The sequence below is a fragment of the Mus musculus genome, chromosome 2 (genome assembly GCF_000001635.26).
Source record: "Mus musculus strain C57BL/6J chromosome 2, GRCm38.p6 C57BL/6J".
Lineage (NCBI taxonomy): Eukaryota > Metazoa > Chordata > Mammalia > Rodentia > Muridae > Mus > Mus musculus.
The window spans coordinates 75,420,848-75,445,861 of NC_000068.7; the positions used below are offsets into that span (position 1 = coordinate 75,420,848).

Here is a 25,014-nt window from a genome sequence, read left to right on the forward strand (position 1 = left end):
CTGGAATGGAGATGTTACTTGATAGCCTCATATTACTTAGCCTTCTTCTTCATAATATGTCACCCAAAACATAGAGACCTCAGAAATATTTGTTTATTCTTGCTCACAAGGCATTGGTCAGCTCCAAGGTGCTGCTGGTCTGAGATGGCACTAGCTGCTTTGGACTCATGCCAAAGCTGTTGCGATCAGTTAGACGGTCAGCTAGGTGCAAGAGATTCATAATGGTTTCCTCGTGTATCCTGAAGATTGTCTGGAGTTGGTTAGAGCCCGGAGGGTAACCAAGTCATGTACCTTTCAGCTCTTAATACCCCACCTGAATATCTTCATGTGACGGCAATACCCAGAGCACTTTACATCTCTGGCTATGTTACATTTGGTATTATTCAATGGTCAAAGTAAGTTATGGAGTCAACCTAGAACATGGGCCCAAAGAAACCATGAAGAATTGACATCCAAGCAAGCACATACTCTTGGCCCAAGAGAATTTCATTCTTCAACTTCCCTAAATTATCTATTCTTCTGAAATACGTGGTGGTGTGAAGCTTTTAAACTTGGGAGTTGCAGGATTCCTTGGCACTTCAGATTCCTTCCATGTATTTCCCAATGGTCATTGTAAGCCTGACCAAGACCTAAACTTTGCATAACAGCACCCATCCAGACAAGCAAGGTTTGGAACTCACTGCTCATTTTCACAGCCATTGATTGACATGAATCTGAAGTTCATATAGACACAGAGTTTTGTGAGTCCCACTCCTGCTATCTGCTCACAGCTTGGACAGGGTAGTAGGAGGTAATTCAGATTGTTTCTCTTGATCTCCTACTGCATGCATTCTTTAGGGTCTGAGATATAGGTATGAAAGATTTAGTCCTTGTCCTTAAACAGATCACAGCCTAAGATGGGGGAAAGTGAGCGAATTGATAATTAAGTTATAATGTGACAACTGAGACAGCAGCAAAAGCCTGGTGCATTAGCGGAAGGATTGGAAGAGTGAGAGTGGATGGAAGAGGCGAGGTGAAGGTCCTTTGCTGGAACAGAGGTAAGCAATGGGGCATCATGGGGGAATCAAGGAGGAGTGGGTTGTGGATATGATTAAAATACACTGTATATGTATATGAAATTCTCAGAGAATAAATACAAATATTTTAAAGAAGTTATACAGACTAAACTAAGAAGCAAAGCAGGGGGAAGATGACAACTGAGCAATGGAGGGAAAATTGGCTTGTCTTGGTGACTGATTAGATGTGGAAAGGGGCTATAGGGTAGTCATGGAAGACTGTCGGTGTATAGCAGTGTGTACAAGAAACAATTCCCCACATTGGGAGCCCAACTATAGATCACAGTGCACAGATTCAAAGGGGCTTCTCCATTGTCTTGATAGTATTTTTTAAGCAAAAAGAAACTATTCTCAATAAACATTCATGAGTCTCTTAGCCATACGCACCTTACAGAATCCTTTAAACTCATAAGTCTGCAATATTCTTGTAATTGCCTTTTCAATCTCTACTCTACCCCACCTCAAACATGTAATCAAACCCAAACTTAGTTAACTTATTTTCCCATAGAGTAATATATTTTTATTGTCCGCGTCCACTTCTAGAAGCCAACCGTCTCTTTTTTTTTATTGCTATTATCTTACAATCATAAGAGCACCGTAGTTGGGTTATGATTGCTTCAAATGAAGAAACTTGGTCCAGGTAATTTCTCACGACAGAAGTCCACAAAGAAGGTTAACTCTGAAATCAAGCACATCAGATAATGCATCTAAGTTCAGACATTTGATTTATTGCCTTCCCTCCCTAATGATTAAATATTCCGCTACCCATTGAAACCACACATATATTCAGAATGTAATGGTCAAAGCAGGTTCACCGCACACTAACTTTTCACCTTCATTCTCTAGGGAGGTGCGTCAACACACAACTCTGATAACAAAGGACTGGGTACCAAGATCCAAGAAAGAACAGAAGCAACTAATGAGGGCTTGCGAATCAGATTTCCCTCCCCAACACCGGGTTCTCACAAAGTTTTCCTCTGTGGTAAAGGACCTGGAGAACAGCTGTCAAAAATATGGCACAGCTAACCCTCGAACAAATTAAAAAACACCATCTGCAGGCACTGCAGTCTGATACACAGATGTGCGCCAGCACAAAGCCCAGGGAAGAGAAAGCGGGTTGACGGGACCGAGGTTAACGCGACTGAAAGCAGACAACATATGGTTCTCCAATGAGAAGGGCGCTCCACTACTGAAGCCAACCATTTGTAACATTTATAAATAGCTACTGAACCTCTAACACACCCCTAAATGCCTGCATTTGTGTGTTTAAAGTTTCTCTAAGAACAGTAGGTAGAGCAATTACAGAGGACTACAAATTCAGCATCTTTTTGTGTACCATTAGTCGTTCAGGTAGCCAAAGACGGTCCCTACACTATCTTTAATCTGTTTCTCTCCCCCCACACACACACCCAGCCCCACCCCCACCTAGTAACACCTCTCATTAAAACTAACTCTTTTGAAATATGCAGCACCAGCTAGCTTGTCCCACTTGCTAATGGTTCTGAATTGATTCTTAATTAGTTGCAGTTTTGGAAAGAATCCAATTAAAATAGTAGGAGATTCCAATAGCTGAGAAGAACTCACTAATGCGCGCTACTCTCTGAGCTGCTGTCCTTTGCATTAAGACTTGCTCAGGCGAGAGGCGACTATACGGCAGGATTCAAATCATACTAAACACGCTCAGGTTTTAAACAGAAACCTTCACGTGGTAATTTATCCTCCAGCCATAAAACATGATCAAAGAAATGCAGCCAAACGCTGTTAGAAAAATTACATTCCTTCATCCCACCTTCTCTTCTTCCTAAAAGGACAGGTTACTAATTCAGAAGACGGCAGAATCTTTTCAATATATTATATTTTTTACTTGCTATGTGTTTTCCAGCCCCCTACCAAAAAAAAAAAATCCAAAATGGGGGAGCATAAAGCTTAGTGTGGGAAGAAATAAGGGGAGAGAGAAGAAAATAGTTCAGTGTGAGAGAGAAGGCTGGAGGTGGTTAAACAGGACATTTTCCAATGTTCTTTCCCAAAGCCTGCCTGCTACCAGCAAAATTCCCAGTGTTGTTTATGAGGGCGGCTGGAGGTCATTTGACAGGTATGGCTTTTATGGTTCGGATTTAATTATAGAAAAGTGAAGGCTCAGAAAAGCAAGGTCTCAGGAAACCTAGGCAGGAGGACTCCTGCCACTGCTGGTAAGGTGACAGTCACGTGGCCAGCTTTTGTATTCAGCGGTAATAACTCATTGCCCCTGCCTGGGATAGAGCCTGGTTCCTCTATCCCCAGAGGAGCTCCACCAGGCGCAGACTCACAGAGCCTTTGATCTGCAGATTAACATGATCAGAATTCAGGCTTTGTCTTTTACAAACATCCCTGTCCCGAAATTTGTATCCAATGAGAGGTTGAGCCCACTTTTATTTGAATAATGAATTGCAGTAATTAATACACAAATTGATTTTTTTCAAGTCTCCCCAAAGGCTCTTTCTATTTTTAATTTCTAGAAAATATGTATCATTCCCTTAATAAGAAACTGCTCTACATTTCAAATTGCATATGGAAGAGGAAGCAAGCATAAGCAAACAACAAAAAGACTGAAGCAAGTAACATTCAAGATGGATTCAAGAATTCACGCTGCTTTGTGGACAGAAGCTGCCCCTGTGGGATTTCACTCTCTGCTCCGGATCCGACGAACACTTCCGAATGCTTTTTAAAGACACAGTTATTTCAACTGTGCGGCATTCATGTGGATAAATATCCCCTTCCTTTTAAACTACGGGTTTTCCCCTTCAACTATTAATAAAAAAGACATCCTGTGCAAAAAGAAAAAAAAAAGAAAAAAGAAAAAAGAAAAAAAGAAATCTAAGTCCGTTGAAACTGTGTAATTTTAATTTTGCTTTAATGAAGGTCATACGAGTTCTTCTAGTGCCTCTAACGAGAGAGAAAGAGGTAGAGAGACAAAGAGAGAGACTGAGAGACAGAGACAGGGCGACAGAGAGAGATTGAGTGACATCTTCGTTTAGTTGCACCTTAAGGACCGGCAGGGACTTAAACTAATGGAGCTTCTCTTACTTAGAAAATAATTCTTTTCTTACACCAGGGTTCTTAATAAATACCAATGCAGAGAGAAGTGTGTGTGCGTGTGCGTGTGCGTGTGCGTGTGTGAGACAGCATCTGATGCTTATCTGGAAGTCGCAGGTACTAACAGCTGGGTAGGAGGCAGTCCGAGGAGGCCGGGAAGGGAGGGTTTGGAGGCGCATGCACACAGAAGAGATACCTGATTGACCTTTTGCTGACTCTGAGCCACGTGACGCGCAGGCCGCCTTCTTAGAGTGATGGCTTTAGAAGAAGATGTTAAATTTAACCTCTGGCGCAATGATAAATTGACAATAAAAAATTCAATGGCTTGGTAATTACCAATCACTTTGGACATCGGCAACATTTTTCAGTTCTGTCACTGCACATTGGCACAAAAGCTTCAGCAGGAATTCTCCCGGTCTTCCTCTTTTTAACTTTGTTTTCATGATGCAGATTAAATCTGCCACCCTATTACTGATTCATTTTCCTAATTTTTCATGTCTGCACCATGCCCCAGCTGCACCAGGCTGATAATTGTGGAGCCCAGCCCTGATGATTAACATCAGAAGAATTAATTATGCCTGCCATTAAAATTCCGGGTTGCACATGGTGATCAAGAAAAATTAAGTTTCTCTAGGCCTCTAAATCATTTCACCTTTGCAGGAAAGGATAGAGCCTGGACAGCTAGGCGGCAGCCTGTGTTCCTGCTGATGTCGGAACCACATGCCCTTTGTGTAATTCAACGAAGGCTATCCCGGCTTCCCCCCCACCCCCACCCCCACCCCCAGATTTGGACGAAAAGATTTAATGCTTAGAAAAATAAAGGGAACCTGAAAGATATTCTTAATCTTTTGCTTGAGAAGGGGGTGTGTGTAAAAACAGTGCTTGTCAGCATCTCAGATGCTTCTCCTGAAATATCTGTTAAACTAATCTGTAGAGGAATACATTCCGCGGAGAAAAGAAAGACGACCCTTGGAAAGAGCTGATGAATCGAGGGTGGCAAGGGGCTCCAGCCTGACAATCATTGTAAGTAGGGAGACAGGAAATGTTACTTCAAGCTGACAAAGGCTGCGGCATTTCTTGGGAATAAATTGATGACAGAATAAAAACAGATTCCTCAGATCTTTAGGCTAAATAATAATGAGTAAAAGACGCCGGTTGACTGACGCATTTCCAAAATGATTGTTGCATGAGGAACCCAAAATGTATTCGGTGTACCCTAAGGTACAGAATTTACTAGAGCTGTAGAGGATGAGATGCCCTGCATTTATCACGCTCTCTTCCTACTCTGTGTTCTGTTTTTAAATTACCATAATAATGTATATTACAGGCATGGCTTTCGAAGTCTACAGAAGGAGTCGTATTTTGATGAACAGATGTAAATATCTTTACACCAAATAGTAAATCTCTCACTCACCTCTATGCAAAGAGTATGCATAAGCTATGCATCAAATTGGTTTCCTTTATTACATTTAATAAGTGATACCGAAAGACAACTATTTCAATAGATGCTCTTGTTAGTTTCTAGCCGTAGTAAATTTACAGGGGCAGGTTATCCACACACCCACTCCAGGTTAGATAGTGAGGTGCAGAAAATAGTGAAAAGTTCATTTTAATACAGCTATTTCAGGAAAAAAAAAAAAAACAACAACCAAAAACCAAAACAAACAAACAAAAAACTGTCTGTTTTGAAGCTGGTGTCCCTTCCCAGGAAATCACTGGACTTTGTGACCTGACAAAATCCCCGGTGTAATGAATTAGACCCCACCCCTTACGAAGCCCCACCCCTCTGTGTCTCTCAGGAATCGCCTTCCATAGGCACACACGTGCTCTGACCGCTAGTTCCGCACACAAAGGCAAACTAACTGCAAGTTTATTCTTCTTGCCAGGACACTAAACTTCCCAGGAATTTTCAAAGATGATAAAGTATTAGTAGGCAAGTCTACCGAAAGACCAGAGTTTAAAAATTCAAGAAGAACGAAGACCAAAATGTGGACACTTTGCCCCTTCTTAGAATTGGAAACAATCACCCATGGAAGGAGTTACAGAGACAAAGTTTGGAGCTGAGACAAAAGGGTGGACCATCTAGAGACTGCCATACCCGGGGATCCATCCCATAATCAGCCTCCAAACGCTGACACCATTGCATACACTAGCAAGATTTTGCTGAAAGGACCCTGATATAGCTGTCTCTTGTGAGGCTATGCCAGGGCCTAGCAAACACAGAAGTGGATGCTCACAGTCAGTTATTGGATGGATCACAGGGCCCCCAATGGAGGAGCTAGAGAAAGTAGCCAAGGAGCTAAAGGGATCTGCAACCCTATAGGTGGAACAACAATATGAACTAATCAGTACCCCCAGAGCTCTTGACTCTAGCTGCATATGTATCAAAAGATGGCCTAGTCAGCCATCACTGGAAAGAGAGGCCCATTGGACTTGCAAACTTTATATGCCTCAGTACAGGGGAATGCCAGGGCCAAGAAGTGGGAGGGGGGGAGGGAGTGGAGGGGGGAGGGTATGGGGGGGGGACTTTGGGATAGCATTGGAAATGTAAATGAAGAAAATACCTAACTTTTAAAAAAAGGAAAAAAAAGGTCATAAAACCTGTTCAGGCAACCCCAAAGACAGAGGGGCTCCAAGCAGACAGCTAGTTAAGCTCCTTACAATTTTCTTCCTGATGACAGAGCAAACTTTTAAGAGGTTGCTTTCTAGAAAAAGTTCAACGCCTTCAGGAGGCCTAGACACAGAAGGAAAAACTGGCTACACGCATTTTAATCTTTCCTACATAAAAAAAAAAAACAAAAAACAAAAAACAAAGAAAAAAAACACTTGAATTAAAAATTCAAGTAAATCTTGAGAACTAGACTTCTCTTCTCAATAACAAGGAAGTTAAAGAAGCAAAATAAAGCAGTAGAGAGAAGGGGGGAAAGAAAAAGAAAATCAGGGGTGGGGGGAGCCAGAAATATATATCACTTTGGCCCCAATAGTATTCAAATTAAACACATAGAATGCAACACATAATAATTCTGAAGTATTGATTAGTAGCATAAGAAACAACATTGTAACACTTAACCCTAACCCGGTGATTCTCAACCTGGAAGTCGAACAACCCTCACACAGGCATTGCCTAAGACCTTCTGAAGACACAGATATTGACATTGTGATTCATACCAGTAGCAAAGTACAGTTATGAAATAGCAAGGAAAATAAGTTTATGGCTGGGGGTCATGCTCTACTAAAAGGTTGCATCATTGGGAAGGTGGAGAACCACTGTACCGACATTACCATAGATGGAACTCAAGATGGCGGCATCCCTGCCCTTCTCTCATAGGTATATGAGAAGCAGCAGATGTGGTGTGGGGGAAACACTGGAGACCACAGGAAGCTGTGAGGAAATAGGTGAAGGGCTTCCTGTAACTATATTGAGTAATAAGAATGGGACAAAAAGATACAAGGGTTTCCCACTTGCATGCACTTCCCCCTTCAAAAGGACCCATTTCTTAGTTAATGCTAAGTAAATGGGCTCATATCTGTAGCAATAAAAAGAGGGCATAAGAGAGAAATTCTGCTATCATCAATATCAACTTTGATTTTGCTTAATACATCATTTCTGATGCGATGCTAAAGTTCATTGTTAACACTGGTGCTTCTGTGCTTGCTGCAGGGGGTGTGGGTGCGTGGGTGGGAGTGTTCCCCTGAAATACGTGAAAATAACAGTGCTATTCTCTAATTAGGAAAAATAGTAAGCCGTTCATATTAATTAACTTTATTCCCACTGCTAATAAGCTTTTTTATTACCTAATTTTATTTACTCATTGGTTTTCTGGTGTTATTTTATTTAAGTAAAATTGTCCACAGTGAGCAACTCTATCCAGATAGAAATTTGATTGGTTGATTGTCTAGGCTTGAAGTCTATTGGTAACTTGTAGTATTGGCTATATTTTGGGGTTATTATTTTGGGTAAAGAAAATGTCCTAAAGCTGATATGGGATGCAAACATCTATGTGCATCCTTAAAAATCATTTACAGCCGGGCGTGGTGGGCACACGCCTTTAATGCCAGCACTTGGGAGGCAGAGGCAGATGAATTTCTGAGTTCGAGGCCAGTCTGGTCTACAGAGTGAGTTCCAGGACAGCCAGGGTTACACAGAGAAACCCTGTCTCGAAAAACCAAAATAAATAAATAAATAAATAAATAAATAAATAATAAAAAATAAATAATAATAATAAATAAAAGAAGAAGAAATAAAATAAAAAATAATTTACTTTAATGAGTTGTATGGCTTGTAAAATAAATCTCAATAATGCTATTTTTAAAAGAATAGGTCCTAAACAACCAACTACTGGAGGCATTCCATTCCCCCTTTCTTTTGACAAAAGTTAGATTTGTGCTGCAATTTCTTGATTTGGCAAATATTATGGGCCACCTTCTATAGGACAAGCTTTGTCCTAGGAGATAAGGGTGCCATCAACATGGCATGCAAGCGTCCTGGCCTCGTGAAACTTTCTCACCCAGGGAATAGAAACAGGCAGTTCAATAAATTAGGAGAACCGTTGAGATCGTGGTAAGCACAAAGCCTTGTGAAGTGATTGGGTGTGAATGGTGGAGGATGCTATTTTAGATTGTTGTAAAGGTACCTTTGAGGAGGTGGTATTTGAGTTAAGAATGACAAGAATCAAGTCATGGAAATATCTGGGGACTGACCAACCCAAAATGACTAGTGTCTTGGAACATTAACAGGACTGATGTCTTCAAAGAACAAAGTCCTCCAAGGCAAGTAGGACTTTAGTGAGATCAGGTCAGAGACCTTCATAGCAGGTTAATAGTCTGAATGACTACAATGCATATGTATAAACCCAAAGACTACATCTGAGAACTAAAGGGGAAGTTTTCTAATTGTTAAAAGTGTGAGCACAAAATGGGATAATCCCAAAGTAAGGCATCTACTCACAAAATAGAAAAGCCAAGATTTCGCTCTAACTTAAAATGGAAAAGCTGTTGGTGGGTATTAAGCTGGATTGCAGAGAGTTTGAAAATAACACCTCTAAGGGGTCCCCAGAGCCAATTCTTGATTAAGGAGATTAGGGATGGAAATGGCACAGGCAGGTGGCAGATTTGGCATATCTGAGGAAATCTAGAGGTGCCTCTAGACACTCCACCACACAGGGTTGTTACAAGAACTCTTGCAGCAAGACCAGACAGAATTATTCTCCTTCCTCAGCTTAGGGTCAGTTCCAGGACATGAAAAGTGTTTTTGCTGATTCCCCAGGGCTCTATGACATACCGTAGAGCAGAAAGCATTTAGGCTTGGAAAAAGTTCAAAGCAGGTGCTGCCAATCACTCCTACAACCAAGAGAAAGTTCAAAAATGCTCCAAAGCAACATCTACTCAGGACATGGGAACTCTGTGCTTCTCAGAGACCTCTCAAGGGAGAACAGACTGTGAAACACATCCCTATTCAACTGCCTAGAACAGTGGGTCCAGCTTACTGACTTTTAAAGCTTATCTACCCAAACCAATTATTTTTCTCTTAGTTGAGTAATGCTGGTATATGTTGTCTCTCTGACTCTAGTTAGACATCCCAAAGTTACTAATTCAGGAATGAATAACAACCAACTGATTTCCTATGAAATAGTGTCTAATAATTGAATGGGGCCAGGGAGATGACTCAGTAGGTGAAGGACTTCCTGAACAAACATGAAGTTCTGCGTTCAGGTCCCAACATCCAAACTTGGCACAGAGGCATGTAACTCCAGCAGGGTCAGAGATGAGGACCACAAGATGAGCGTGGCACCTGCAGATCACAAGGGGCTCACTGGCTAGCCTGGCTAGCTGAATCAGCAAGCTCCAGGTTAAGTGAGCAACCTTGTTTGGAAAATGAAGTGGGACGAAATAGAAGATACCCAACATCAGCCTCTGGCCTCCACACATACACACAAGTATACAAACAGTTGTACATATACATACATACTTGCTGACACACGTGTACACACACACACACACACACACACACACACACACACCACAAGTGGAAGGAGAGGGGGAGGATGGAGGGAAGCAGGAGAAAAAGGAGGAGTGTGGGAGCCTTAGAGCTAGTTGTAGTGGCCCAAGCTTGTAATAGCAGCTACTCAGGAGGCTGAGGAAAAAGAAAGGCCAGCCTGAACTGCATATCAACCTCAAGACTAATCTAGGTGACTTGTCAAGATCCTATTAAAACAACAACAACAACAACAATAACAACAACAGTAGTTCCAGGCCTGTTGATTAATACCTGTAATCCCAATATTCAGTAGCCTGAGAATTTGAGACCAGCCTGGGCTACACAGTGAGTCCATGTCGAACCTGAGTTACAATGTCAGGCTCCATACCAAAAAATAAAAAAAAAAAAAGTTTGTGTTTGTCTAGCATGGATAAGAACTAGATTTCAAAGCACCAATGCTGCAAAAACATACATGATAAATAGATAGATGGATGATAGATAGATAGATAGATAGATAGATAGATGATAGATAGACAGGATAGGTAGAAACACTGGAGAAATTTCAACTCCAAGAAGCATTGTTAAGCCCCTTAGAACTCTTTTTAAGTAGGCTGGCAAGATAACTCAGTCGATAAGAGCTCTGGTTGCTCTTCCAAAGGACCTGAGTTCTATTCCAAGCACCCACACAGTAGCTCACAACCTTACCTATAACTCCAATCCCAGGAAATCCAATGCCTTCTTCTGGCCATTTTGGACACTGAATCAAGTGGTACCCAGACATACTTAGAGGCCACACACCCACAACCATGAAATGAAATATTTTTAAAGCACTTATTGGAAGCCAGTTTGAAGTGGAAATTTTTGGGTTCTTTGGAGACTTGGTTGTGTCATGCGATGTTTTTCTGGAGACCATCTTATGAGAAGATTTTCTGGCTGAAGCAGACACATAAGAGGATGTGTTTGCCGAAAACAGACAGGTGGTGCTTTTCTGGGAGCTGCCTGGTAAAAGAGCATGTGATGTTTTGCTGGAGCAGATGCTGAAGAGGACACATGATGCTTAGAAAGAGTCTAAGTATAACCCGACAGACAGCGGGTCATGCTCTGGCAGTGGTTGGCCTGGCTTTCTTCGATGGTCTTTGCTTGTGGAGACTTTGTAGAGAGAAATGCACCAGAGAATATCTGGTGGTGCTCAAGCTGCTTCTCGCCACTTCTGCTGACTTGTGCTGATAGGCAGAGCCTCGCAGTTTCTTTGGGGTTGAGCCACACTACTGATTCAAGTCTGGGGTTTTGCGGTTGGACTGGACTGCTGCTGCTGATTTGTGTTTGAAATCATCCCCAAGGAACTACTTCTAAACAAGCCCACATCCCTCCTTTCCTATTAACCTTTCTTCTCTCCTACCTTTGGTCAGTGGGCTAGAAGGGAGATTGAAGCATTTAAGAACCCTTATTAAAGCAGGTTTTTAAAAAATCTAAGCCTATACAGATTATAACAATTATATTTTTACTGAGTGCCTACTTCCACCAGGCACCATAACAGATATCTTGATTGCTTCAGACACCGTTTACCACAAATTCACAAGGTGTATGATATTCCCATTTTACATATGATGAAACAGAGGTATCTCTCTCACCATCCTAGCTTAATAAACTTCAAACTTAAATCTAAAAATCAGTCTACTTATAATCCAAATGCCCCTGCTGTTCCCCTCTGGTGAGGCCAAGCATGTTTGGCTGTACACATCATGCAATCCCACATGTTTCTTGCCTCTTCTGCTACCTCGTGATGATAGGCGGAGTCTTGCAATTGTGAATGATTGCAGGATGTGCACAGCACTTTTGGAATTAGCTGTGAAGACTCACATAATGTGAGGTCACTGTAGCCTCCCGACATTCCCTCTGCTCTGTTCGTAGCACCACCCTCCATGACATGCCTTTATGGTTTGCTTTGGAAGTTTTGATTTACATACACTTGTTCAGGAATGCCCCTTCCGGGGGTACTGCGGTCCAGATTTACAGCCTGTCCTATAGCATATCTATGTCTTGGGTTTCCTCAAGCTCCATCTCTTTGCACAAAACATTTATGTACCCAGGTGGTAACCATAAAAACCTAAGAGCTTCAGCAAATATTCTAAGACTCTTTTTAATAGGCTTGTTGAGATGGCCTGTGGCACTTGTATTTCATTAAACTTCCCTTAAGATAAATCTGAGAGAGAGAAAGAGAGAGAGAGAGAGAGAGAGAGAGAGAGAGAGAGAGAGACGTACATGTTTCTGCCCATGCATGTATGTGTGTGTGTGTGATGTACATGTTTCTGCCCATGCATGTATGTGTATATGTGAATGTGTGTGTATGTTATGTACATGTTTCTGCCTATGCTTGTATTTGTGTGTGTATGTTATGTACATGTTTCTGCCTATGCATGTATGTGTGTGTGTGATGTACATGTTTCTGCCTATGCATGTATGTGTGTGTATGTTATGTACATGTTTCTACCTATGCATATATGTGTGTGAGTGTGTGTGTGTGTGTATGTTATGTACATGTTCTGCCCATGCATGTATGTGTGTGTATGTTATGTACATGTTTCTGCCTATGCATGTATGTGTGTGTGTGTATGTTATGTACATGTTCTGCCCATGCATGTATGTGTGTGTGTGAGTGTGAGTGTGTGTGTATGTTATGTACATGTTTCTGCCTATGCATGTATGTGTGTGTGTGTGTGTGTGTGTGTGTGTGTGTGTGTTATGTACATGTTCTGCCCATGCATGTATGTGCAGGTGCATGTGCCTGAGGAAGCCAGAGGCTCACGCTCATGTTGAAAGTCCTAATACTATGAGATGCCATGCCTGTGGCCCCAGCATTGAGCCCTACTGGATGTGATTTGAACTGATTGCAATTTCTCTTATAAACAATACTGACTACACATGTGCACACATTTCTCATTTCTATTCAAGTGGTCCCATCAAGGAAGTAAATTTCCAGAAGTGGAATTCCTAAGGCATGTATACATCTTTAATTCACACCATCAAATTGTCAATAGAACACATTAGACCAATTTCTAACACGCTCACAAATTTATAAGAATATGTTTCCTTATTTTTCTACAAGATGAACCATTTCAGCATTTGTCCATGTCATAGGAGAAAATGTGTAACCATGTTCAATTTGTGGTTCTTTGCATATTCATAGTTTTAATATGCCCTTGTGAAATTTGTTCATTCTTTTTTCCTGTTGCTGTGTTAGGATTTTTTATTTACGGGAGTTTTTTATACATCTGAGATGTAGTCCTCTCACAGTGAGTGGTAACTGACTATTCCTTCCTTTGCTTATGGAGTGTGTGTTTCTACTACAGTTTTGTTTCTAAAAGAGTCAAGCTACCATGATTCTGCCTTTGTTAGCATTTGCTTTTGGTATTTTGAGTAGTTTATAAAATTTATAAATTCCAATTTATAAAATGACACTGGAAAATAGAACTTTTAGAAAAATACATCTTAAACTCTTACACAATCATAGACCTTTTCACAACTAAAAAAAAAAAAAAAAAGAATAATTGTCTAAATTAACTTTATCAATATTTCTGAAAAGAAAATAATCCTTTTTAAAAAAATCCTATCTATGGCAATGAGCTGGTGACATTTTTGCTATTCTGTATTTACAACCTGCAACAACATAATCACAACAGTTAAACCCAATTTGTCAAGAAAATGATTTCCCACGCTACTGGAGAATGAACCGCGTGCAGCACAGCTTCCGGCTGTGAGAAGAGATCCGGCTGGCGGCGGCTGGCCGTGTTCCGATAACAACCACACGTGGGATAAACATAACTAAAAATCGTTCACTTCCACTAGCAGGGAAGGCATTCTCGTTTTCCCTTGCTTTGCTGGAGATGCTACTTTTGTGGAAGCATCGCAGGAATAACACGGCCTGTGAGATGACCTCCACACACTCGCACCCACGCACACGCACCCACTCACACGCATCTGCGCACCCGCACCCACGCATCCGTACCCACACACCCTCACATACATACCCACAACTGCACCTGCAACCAAGCACCCACATCCACACACCCGCATCCATACACACACACCCACGCACACGCACCCACACCCGCACCCACGCAGCCACAAACATGCACCCACACACTCATGCATCCGCACCCGCGAACCTGCATCCGGGCACCCACACCCATACCCACACCCACGCACTCACACCACTTGTGGATGTGGACCTGCTCCATGAGCCCACATTTCATTCCACATATATGAGGAATATGAGGTAGCCATAGAAAACAAACAGAGTCAAAGTTATGAAGAACTTGCCATGGAAAGGGTGGAGGGACTTACGGAGTGGGGTAGGGTGGATAATTCATTGTTTACAATGGAAAACACAACGAAGGAGTAAAATCGTGTTAGGAAAGAGAGAGGAATTGTCACTATGACAAGAGACTGCTCAGTCAGGCCAATGGGATTGAGTGGGGCTTTAAAGAAACAGCTTGGCTGAGTGAGGAAAGAGAACCACCGTCTCACCAACTACAGAACCTGGAGCCGAGCTCCGCATGCGTGGGAGAGCCAGCAGAGCCTACTACTGTCTTGGAGAGTCACTGAACAGGAAAAGACAAGAGGAAGGAAGAGAACGAAAGATGGACACAAAGAGAAGTTCCAGGCCAGAGTGAGAAGCTGTTTGAGGGGTGAGTGAGCTCTTTCCACCTCGAGCTCCAATCTCCCCAAGTCAAAGGTAGGAAGGTTGGTTTTTCAATATGAAAAGTTGCTTTCAGAGCTACGGATAAAGGCCACCGTCCATGTGACTCCGTATTGTGAGCCCCGCCCTCCCTTACCGATACTCATTACTCCAGACCGTTGTCCTGTACAGGGCTCAGCAATGGAGGGTAATCTTAGAAAGAAGGAATAAGGAAAAGGAATCAGTAGAGATTTCAGAGAATTAGGAGAGAAGGGGGCAGAGAGAAAGGACCAAACTGAAATATGGATGAAAACTCCATATGAAAACCTATTGCTTTGAAAACTATTCTTTAAAAAGTAATTTAATTTAAATTTAATTGAAAAACAGAAAATGAACAAATTATTGAATAAACTAATGGATAAGGAATCATGATGAAAAGTGTTTTTAGGAGTTTATCATATACCCACATGAACATGACCTACTACAAGGTCCAGAGAAAGGAAGAGAAATGGTGTGTACATGAAAACCCAGTAAAGAATTAAAGCTAAAAAAAAATAACTAACTATAAAACGATAAGGACCTATGTTTCAGAGGGGGAAATACAAAGAACTTTGAAAAACTTCAGGCAGGTCATTAATTAATTTTAGCTTATTATTTTCAACTAAGAACCAGGGCAATTTTAAGTGGTCTGACTAAACTCTTACACTCATTCATTCACTTGGAAAACAACCATTGCTTGCCAGCCACTTTTCTGGCCCCAGGGACCAAAGTTAAATTTCCGCATTTATTTCCCCCAAATTTCTGACTGATTGAATAAAGCTCTGAACCCTGACAGGCTAGCTCATGTGACCAGCTACTGTCATAACATTCATCCTTGATTACCAAAATAGCCTGGCATTTAGTAGGAGAAAGTGGATTTTAAGGCTGAGCAGCATCAAAATGGTCCACCTGTGTATCTGCTGGAAACATTAAACAAGCAATTAAGTCCTTCATCTCCAGTCATTCCACACGGTTTGTCCAGGGGCGTCCATTATCACCACAGGCTGTGTTGTTTTAAGAAACCTGAATTCAGCCAAGATAATGAAAAATCTGTAGACAGACAGACAGACAGACAGACAGACAATTTGAGCATGTGGATCCTGAGTCGAACCCTCTCTGAATACAAATGTGAGCAGACTTTACATTTTATGACATTTTACCTCTGGCCTCTGGGCTCTAACAATCACCTGTCACTCTAAAAATCTATGTCAAGATTAGCCTTCCCTCATGTGCTGCCTAATTTTATGTCAACTTGATACAAGCTAGAGTCATTTGAGAGGAAGAAACCCCTCAGCTGAGAAAATGCTCCCTCCAGATTAGCCTGTGGGCAAGCCTGCAGTGCATTTTCTTGATTCTAGTAATGAGGGAGGGCAGCCCCTTGTGGGCAGTGACATCCCTGGGCTGGTGATTCTGTATTCTAAGAGGACAGAGAGAGCAAGCCATGAAGAGTCAGCCAGTAAGCATTGTTCCTCCACGGCTTCTTCTCTAGTCCCTGTCTCCTCGTTGGTTCTTCCTTTCTTTCAGTGATGAACTATTACCTGAAATAAACCCTTTTCTCCCCAGATTGCTTATGGCCATAGTGTTTTATCACAGCACCACAAACCCTGACCAAAACACCCACAACACAATGCAGCAAATCTATCCCCAGGGAAAACATGGCTCATGGCCCCTTCTTCCCTTCCTTCTGGGTTGCCTATGGTGCTTCAAAGATGGCCCTAGGTAGTCACTGCTCCCAAGTGAACCAATCAGACAGTCTGTACTTTCGCTGGCCAACTGAAGGATGCTTTTGACCAGCACCATCTATTTGATAAGCCTTCCTAAGCAGGAACCCACCCTTGTCTGAATTATCATCCAATCATCTCACCCCTCCCCACTACCACCAACTCCCCCCTCCCCCCCCCACACCCACACCATACCACTCACACCTCCAAGTCAGAGCAAGTGCTGCATATTCAGGGGGTTCCTGCAGTTTCTGCCTCTCCCAGCCTTTATCTTCTAAGGCTTGTATTAGTTACTTTTCTCACTGTTCTGATGGATACGACTTAAGGGAGAAAGGATTTATTTTGGTTCTCCGTTCCAGAAGTTAGTTTGCCAGGACAGGACAGGCCTGGTGGAGCATCTCTGTGGTCAGTGGATGGAGTGTGTCAAGCCAGTTCCTCACATCTGAGAAGATCAGGAAGCACAAATACAACTGGACATCAGCTCAGGCTAAATGCCTTCCTCTAATGACAGAATTCAATCAGCCATGCCTCTAGGCCCAACATTTCCAACATCTTCTCAAAAAGTTCAAACACACGGGCCTACGGGGAACAACATTTCACATTTGAGTCATACCACTCACTCACAATGCTGCTCACCAACTTGAAATACTCTGACAGGGGTTTGGATTCTGACTGCTTCTTTTTAGCTTCCGGGGCTTCAGTGCCTTCCCTTAGTAAATGACAATAAGAACAGGAACACGTACAGGCCAAGGATGCCTGAAGAGTTAAATGAATTAGTACATACGAACACTCCCAGTAGAAGCCTGGGGGTGGCTTTCTGCAGCAATCCCGAGACTAGAACCTTTCTTCTAAATTCTCAGAGACATCTGCATGCCCTACTTCCCGCCAGAGGTGGAGGCAGGCTTCTTTGGCACCTCCCCATGCTCACACATGGGACAGTGTTTGACACATAACTGGTCAGAACCGGGAAAGTGGAAGTTGGCCTCCATGGCCCATAAGTGGTGTTGCTTGGTGGAGTTTAAATATCCTGCTGAGTTTACAGATTCACCAGGCATTCGTATTGAACCTCTGAACTTCAATGAGTGTGTGAACGCCAGGTCACTGCACAATGATCCGAGTCTGCTCTTTGTATTGCAGTCAGTTGGGAACAAATGTAGAATCCCCACTCCCCGAAAGACTAGCATTTAAATGGTGTCCTCTTAACTTCGTATTCTCGAGCTCCCTGCTCCCGGCTATGAAGCAGTTGTTAAAGCCAGACCGAGAGAAAGGATGTTTGCAATGCAACCTTCCCAAGGTCATTAAGATACAAAGTGAAACAGAGAGTTAAAGGGTTAATGAAGAGTCAGCACCACTTTATGACAGCTCGTTTTGTGCTCATTCCCAAACAATGGCTCCACAACCTTGTAAGAATGAAAACTGCAAGCCTGCACCTTCCAAGGAATAAGCAAGGGTGAAGGACTGGTTTTTCTAGGCCATTTCCACTATAAAACCTGCTCTTGTTCTCAAGCAAAAGCAACTATAGGAAGCCCTCCGGGAAGCTTCGGATGCCTCTCCGGCATCTCTTGCTGGCCAGCAGCCCCTTGCCTCTGCTAAATGTGTTCTGCTAAATCAAGGCCCTCCCTCTGCTCCATAAAACTGCTCTTATGTTCTAACCAGTCTTAACCAACGTCACCTAGACTTAGAAGCACACAAGCAGAAGCTACCAGAAGCTCCACCCACTGGTGCATAGGGCAGCAGCTGAATGCTCAGGTACCCCAACTTGACACCCATGCCCCCTAGATTGGTCCTTCCTCGGTTGCAGAAACCTAGAGACTGTTCACAAGAAGACAATCTGCCTTCTTGGATACATCTCTTGCTCCTCACCTGATGAATGGATATAACGACACCCCAAGAGGTTGAAAAGCAACCAAAGAGAATATACTCAAACACACAACCTCCTCGTTCTCAGATGTGCTCACTCTGGGTAGGAACTGGGGCATCTGATCCCAGTGAGGACTCAGACCATGAAGGTCCCAGGTGCTAGGAAGTAGGCGCTGCTTGCTGAGATTCTCAACACATTTAGATGCGACTGTTCTTTCTTTTCCAGGAAAATTCCCCAAAATGTAGAGGCAATACCTCCTTGCCCCATTCTAGTAAATCCTCTCTGTAGCACATTACACTCCCCCAGACACATTTAGAAAGTGCCATTCATTTAATTGCCTGAAAAACCCAAACCAGAGTAGCTGGAGCTTGGACCTCTATTTGTTGGCTGTCTACAGATTTACAATGTAGCGCCATGTGGATCTTCAGAGTCAAAGTGTTAGAAATCTAAGGTGCTCATTCGACCCCCAAAAAAGTACAATGGGCAAAGAAAGCAGGAAATGCTTCAGAGTCCCCAGAAGGCATCAACCCCAATTACACTCCTACACATGTGTGCAGCACTTAAGCTGCTCATTAAGATTTGGGAAATTCTTCTGGTAAATGTCTTCATATCCAATTTAGGCTTCTTTCCCCTTCGACCTACCACCCTGGTTCCATAGACAGGCTACGATAATGAGCTATATAAACGTAACTCCTTAAACGAAGAATGTCATCACTTCAGAATACAAGAGAGCTGTGCTTGTTGCATGTATGTCTCCAAACCACACTTGCTGTCTGTTAGAGTTTGTAGCAACTTTTAAATCTGTCATCACGGCATGAATTTCATATTAAACCCCTTCCCCGGTGCTTGAGCCAGGAAGTAAGAGGGGAACAGGCTGTGTCATTTATGGGCAGGCTGGTACCGGGTCAAGTGTGACATCATGCTCTGCTGGACCATAATGAGGTGAGAAGGCAAGCCTGCAACAACGTGGCACTTTGTTTTGTGGGGGGCTATATTTCAGCTTATGATAAAGCAGAGACCAGGGACATGGACTATGGATTTTAAACAGCCAAAAGCAAGGGAAGAGCAAATAGGGTGTGGAGGAGGAAAGGTATTTAAGAAGTTAGCAAAAAATAATAACAATAAATATATATATGAAAGTATTAAAAGCCAAAGGGTCAGAATAGGCTGCACACAAGACAGTTCCCTGGATCACATGTAATCAACTAAATTAACACTTCAACCACCTTATCTCCTTGTTGTAGTTACTACTTAAGCAGGCAGGGGAAACTAGACTCAAAATGAATATGTGCACGTGTGTGTGTGTGTGTGTGTGTGTGTGTGTGTGTGTTTCTTTAAAAAAAAAAATTCTGTTTTCAATATCCTGGAGTTCTTCTCTTGACCAAATGTTCCCTTCCAAAATAGCAGAAATGTAACCTAACAGAGCATGCCTCCTCAGTCTCGTCTTGTGTATCCATAGAGCTACCTACATCAACATTGGAATTCATGAATAGCCCACAGAGTACAATATAAATACATATGGCAAAGAAGACAAGGCAGAAGATGTTCAATATCCATTTTTTTCCTAAAACTAGATAAAGCCGTGTTTATATCTGCAGATGAGAGCTGCCCTCAGCCTCTGTCAGAAAAGCTTCTCTTTGCAGTGGGTGACAGTGCAGAAATTCATAACTGGTCAAAGCTCTCACAATAAGCAGTTGCTGAGTGCTTAGCTTTGAATGGGACAACTGTATCTATCGGGAATATCCCACCAGGCTCAGGAATAATTGTAGAAGAAAGGGAAGAAAGAATGTAAAAGCCAGATTGGACGCAGTTCTATGAAACACCGCCTTCTGGATGTCACGTGACAACTGTGCCTATGATGTCGTGATAATGGTGGTTACTGGCATAAGACTGGGTCTGTCAACCCTGCATCATGGATAGGGCAAGGGTTCAGGAATCCTCCTCCCCGTGAGAAGCTATTGACAGTCAATGGCTTCTGAAGGGTGAGGGAAGTTGTTTTCTTCAGTGGTGTAGCCAACTGTTGAGTTGCCTCTACTCCAGCAAATAACCGTCAACCCATGCCTATGCATGCGACTCTAAGCAAACCTAAACAAAAGAGCACTTCCATGCAAGCAGCATGGCAGTTCCAGCTTTCCAAATTATGTAAAGAAGAGGCAAGCAATGTCTTTTGAAGTATATATCCTTCCAGCCAAAGTAAAATTTTGGTTGTAATGATAAATAATCCCTATACTTTGCTGTAATTATTACACTTAAAGTGGGCCCTATTTTCAGGAGACAGTCTATGGTAAATAACCAACAATGTGACAAGACAAAATAGACTCAGAACAAGGACCCACAGTAACCCAGAAGAAGCCATTAAATTCACTAAATACTATTCTAGCAACTGCTAAGAGAATGCCTCCCTCAAAGTTGCTGTTCTTTCTTGTCTGTAGATATCACAAAAGGCTTGAACCATTCCTGTAGGTGCTAAGGCCTCACTTACACGAGGAAAACGCAAAGCCTCACACCTCTAAGTCCCATTGGTTCCCTGAAGGAGTTTTTTTATTCAAATCATTTTAAATAGTTCTACTTCATTTAAGTAAGAAATTCATTCTAAGAGAAAACATTGCACTGTAAAGCTAAAAATCTGCAATTACTCTTTTGTTTTAATTTTCTCAGCTGTAATCAGATACACCCCAGAAGAACAGAACCGAAGCCTTATCAATTCTTCTTGCCTTTTCTGAAATATTGGCTTCTTCTCACAAGCCCAGTAATAGACCAATATTAATTGGTTTCATGCTTTTTCTTCTAATTATGAGCCTATTAGAAGCTCTGCCCATCTCCATGGTGACCATATAGTTCCTCATCAGCTGTAAATTAACCCCTGGTTAGCTGTTTGCCATCTCTGAGAGATGCTGTTCAACCTGCCCAGATGCTTAGCCATGACTACAGAGTAAGTCATTTTCTTTTCTCTACCAGCAGAACAATTAAACCACTTGATTCTTTAAGTAATTTGAGTAATAAATACTGGAGTATGATTTCATAGAATTGGTGTTTGGGCATTTTGATCTCAACTGTACCATACCCATTTGTGTTTCCTTTGATAATAAAGTAGCTTACACCTCTGAACCTTAATTTATACTCCAAGAAAAATGTATAGAGAAACTGCCCTGAAGATCAAAAATTGGCACAGGAAGTGTCTACTACAATTGAGGTGTATAGTGAATGCCTAAAAAGCTAATTAGCTAATTGTTGGCAAAAATAAATAAATAATCCTCATGTGAGAATAAAAATCATAACAAATATCAAATGTGATAAATATATGTCAAACTGGGTTGTTCTTGGTAGGAATTCATGGGCAGTCATTATCCAAAGCATAGGCCTATCTCTGCTGAACTTCCTTTTAAAGCTATATGTATTACCTGTAAGGGTAAAAACAGTGACAAAGAGGTGGAGAAAAAAGAGAGAAAGACCAGGGAAACAAAATTCAAAGAAAGACAGCCAATCAGTCAGCAAAGCCCCCACCCTCTGCGTCTACAATCAGCACCAGCTGTAGTCCAATTAAACTTAATCTAGTCACATGCTCATGTGCTCCTCAGAAATTAGAGGAAATCAATTCAAATGCTAATGAGAAAGTCCATAATTTATTATCTGCTGAGGAATGCATGTTACATTAATTTTAACTGTAAACAATTATTTTTATTGCAAGATTAATTACCCCATCTTATACAACTTCCTTTTTTCATATTCTTTTAAGGAATTAGTTTTCAGTTGCTGTTTTGGGGCTCTGTCACAGTCCTTTAGCTTGAGAAAAGTATAATTAATTTAGGGATGCTGCAAATGTTGTTTTCTATTCTTCTGCCAAACGAAAGTGGGATAAATGGCTGGGTCAAGCCTGGAGAAAAATGGCCACAGCTCTGGCCAGGATGAAAGACATTTAAACTCAAAACAAAAGGGAGGGCAGCCACACAGAATTTTAAAAGTGGGCTTATCTTGGTCAATTCTGATCCGTGTACCCCAAAGGCTCCCTCGGGCAAGTCCAGTCTTAGAATTATTCCTAAGTCTTTCAAAGCCAACGAGGACTTCACGATTGTCACACTGAGCAACTCAAAAAGAAACAGTTGTGCTGTCAGAATTCTGCACCCTTGACAAAGACACTCTCACCCTGACTTTACTTCCAAGGTGAATGAAGGTTTAATATGGCAGCTTGTGGGAAGTCATTCTTAAACCAATCACTCTCAACAGGGAGAACAGGATTCTAGACGGCAGGGAGCACACATAGGGCTGATTCTTTCTGAGTGATTACCAGGTTGATTCTTGTGCCGTGTAAAATTTAGAGGTTCATTTTCTTTATGGGCACAAGTAGACTAACCATTTTAAAGGTAAATATTTGTGAAATAGCAAATCCATTTGTTTACTTCATTTGGGGCTTTCTTAATTTAAACTTCCAGTGAAGGCAACTGCAAGCCATCGATTAAAATTAAATTAGTTTAAATTAAATCAATAAGCCTACTGGTTGATTTCAATGGGAATTTGGTTAGAAAATGGATAAGAGAATTGAGCCCAGGGAAGATTCAACTGCTAATTACTTATAAAAGTTTAGCCTTAAAGGGTAATAAGCATTTGACCAAGGAGTGGAAACAGAGGAAGAGTTGCTAGCTGTAGCAAACTCGAGCCACAGTCTCAGCAACAAGCTTAGCCATTACTTCAGTCAAGGGAATCAAACTCTCATTGTCCCAACACATCCCAGTGTGACCATTTCTTATTACTGAGGTCTGAAAGGCCATTTGAGAATGTGTATCAACCAGCTGGGCTGGAGTAGAGCAGGTGACAAAGAATTTTCCCAAAAGTGACAACCTCCCAGCATACCACACCGTCTATCCAAACTGGAAAGCAAAGAAGACCCGCCCGATACACATACCTTTGTGATTTCCATTGCATATTCTAGTGAGCCCCTACCAGGAGACCATGTGCTACTTATCAGAATCACATAGAGTAGCTATCTGGAAGTGGTTGGAAGGGACAGGCTATGGTGATAGAGGTTACACCTGGTTTTAATTTGATTGTCAGATGTCATAGGGTGGACTTGTAAGACTTACCCCCATCTCTCCTCCAAACCCACAGGAATCGTTGCTGATTTATTTTAGCAAAGAGTTCCATGCTCTTGATTTCTATTCCAATTTGTCTACTTAATAAAATAAGATGTCATCTGACAAGTTACATTGTAGGAATTATTTCAACAACCCAAGCCATTCAACTCTACTTGAAAAGTTGCCACAAAGCCCAGCTCTATCACAATTGCATTAGAATTACTCACCCCTAGAAACCCTTCCTGGTTCCCAACCAACTGATTGGCACCACACTGGTGGAGCACTCTTTGATTTAACACACTAGGCTCTACCACCCTTTGAATCATCTAGTAACTAAATTCAAGTTACTCTCACTTTGTTTTGTTTGCCAAATACCAAAAAAACAAAAACAAAAACAAAAAGCAACAACAACAACAAAAACCTACCATGAGCTAAACTTATGACCATTTCAGTTTCTCAAACTATAAACTTCAAAGTTCATCTCAACAAAAATACTTGGGAAAGGGCCACCACTAATTTCAGCATTTCAAATAATAGAAATTTGCATTCTGTTAAAGCTATCTGATATGTGGAGCTCCGGACATCCATGTGAAGAATCAGCTACACATCTGTAAGAGGAGTGTGTCTTGCCCTAGTGTTTTCTATAGCAGGAACTGGCAACACATTCATATAACCAACTCTGATCAATTGCACATGTACTTCACAGATCTCAAACCAACGAAGTAGAAAAGAAACTACTTTGGGCAGAGTCTATAGATCATAAATGTGATGAATGGGTCCCATCTGTAAGTGCTTATACATTCTATATATAAAGGTAGTGCTCCAGTGTGCTGTCCTAAATCTCTTATGTCAGATACATACCCTTTTATGTCAGATACACATATAATGTTTTGCAGAGCATTTCCTTCTATCATGTTAATATGTTCTGGAATAAACATGATTCAGGAGAAGCTGAGAGATGCTATATCAAGCCACCTCCTGAGCTTCTCTTTATTGAGAAACAGGAAGTCCCAAATATCTCAACAGAAAAGGACTGCCTCTCATGATTTCTCAAAGAGAAACTCACTCTTAAAGGAGATAGAAGTTTGGATCTGGATCAAGGAAGCAATGAGCTCCTCTACTCCTTTGAGAAGGTAAGACTGAGGCCATCCAAGTGTTCCCATACAGCTGTGCTTCAGCTGATGTGCACAGACCATCACTTTACTGCCTCAGTGCAATTTCTGCCAACCTCTCTGGCCTTGGAGGGGCATCTGAGCTTCTACCTCTGCTTCTGCCCCACATGCCTCATGACTTTAAACAAAGCCACACAGAATCAATGGACAGAATCAGAACATCCCAGAACCTGAGCAAGAAAAGACTATTTCCAATCAATTCTAAGTAAATGTATCTTGCTTAAACTGTGACCAAAGATAACAAAGGAGAATGCAGTTAGTCCACTGGGACTCCATAGTGTCACGGATCATTTTTTGCAGGTACCTTATTTAGACTCATCACTACCTTACAATTTTTTATTGCTAGATTATTAATACATATAATTTGTAA

The 25,014-nt window shown here is 41.8% G+C and overlaps 1 long non-coding RNA gene across 1 annotated transcript, besides 1 other annotated feature; it reads right to left on the bottom strand.

Moving 5' to 3' along the window:
- Nucleotides 1,355–3,729: an enhancer, noted in NCBI's record as "VISTA enhancer mm515". NCBI's record gives its function as "enhancer in: neural tube[4/7] | hindbrain (rhombencephalon)[5/7] | forebrain[4/7] | limb[5/7]" and the evidence as "EXISTENCE:transgenic organism evidence [ECO:0001131][PMID:17130149]".
- 9430019J16Rik (RIKEN cDNA 9430019J16 gene) lies at nucleotides 15,210–23,332 on the bottom strand. The gene is made up of 3 exons (NR_040635.1): nucleotides 23,304–23,332; nucleotides 16,747–16,984; nucleotides 15,210–15,871 (listed from the first exon to the last, which is right to left on the bottom strand). It is a non-coding gene; the product is annotated as an RIKEN cDNA 9430019J16 gene (long non-coding RNA).
- Nucleotides 23,333–25,014: the final 1,682 nt, after the last annotated feature.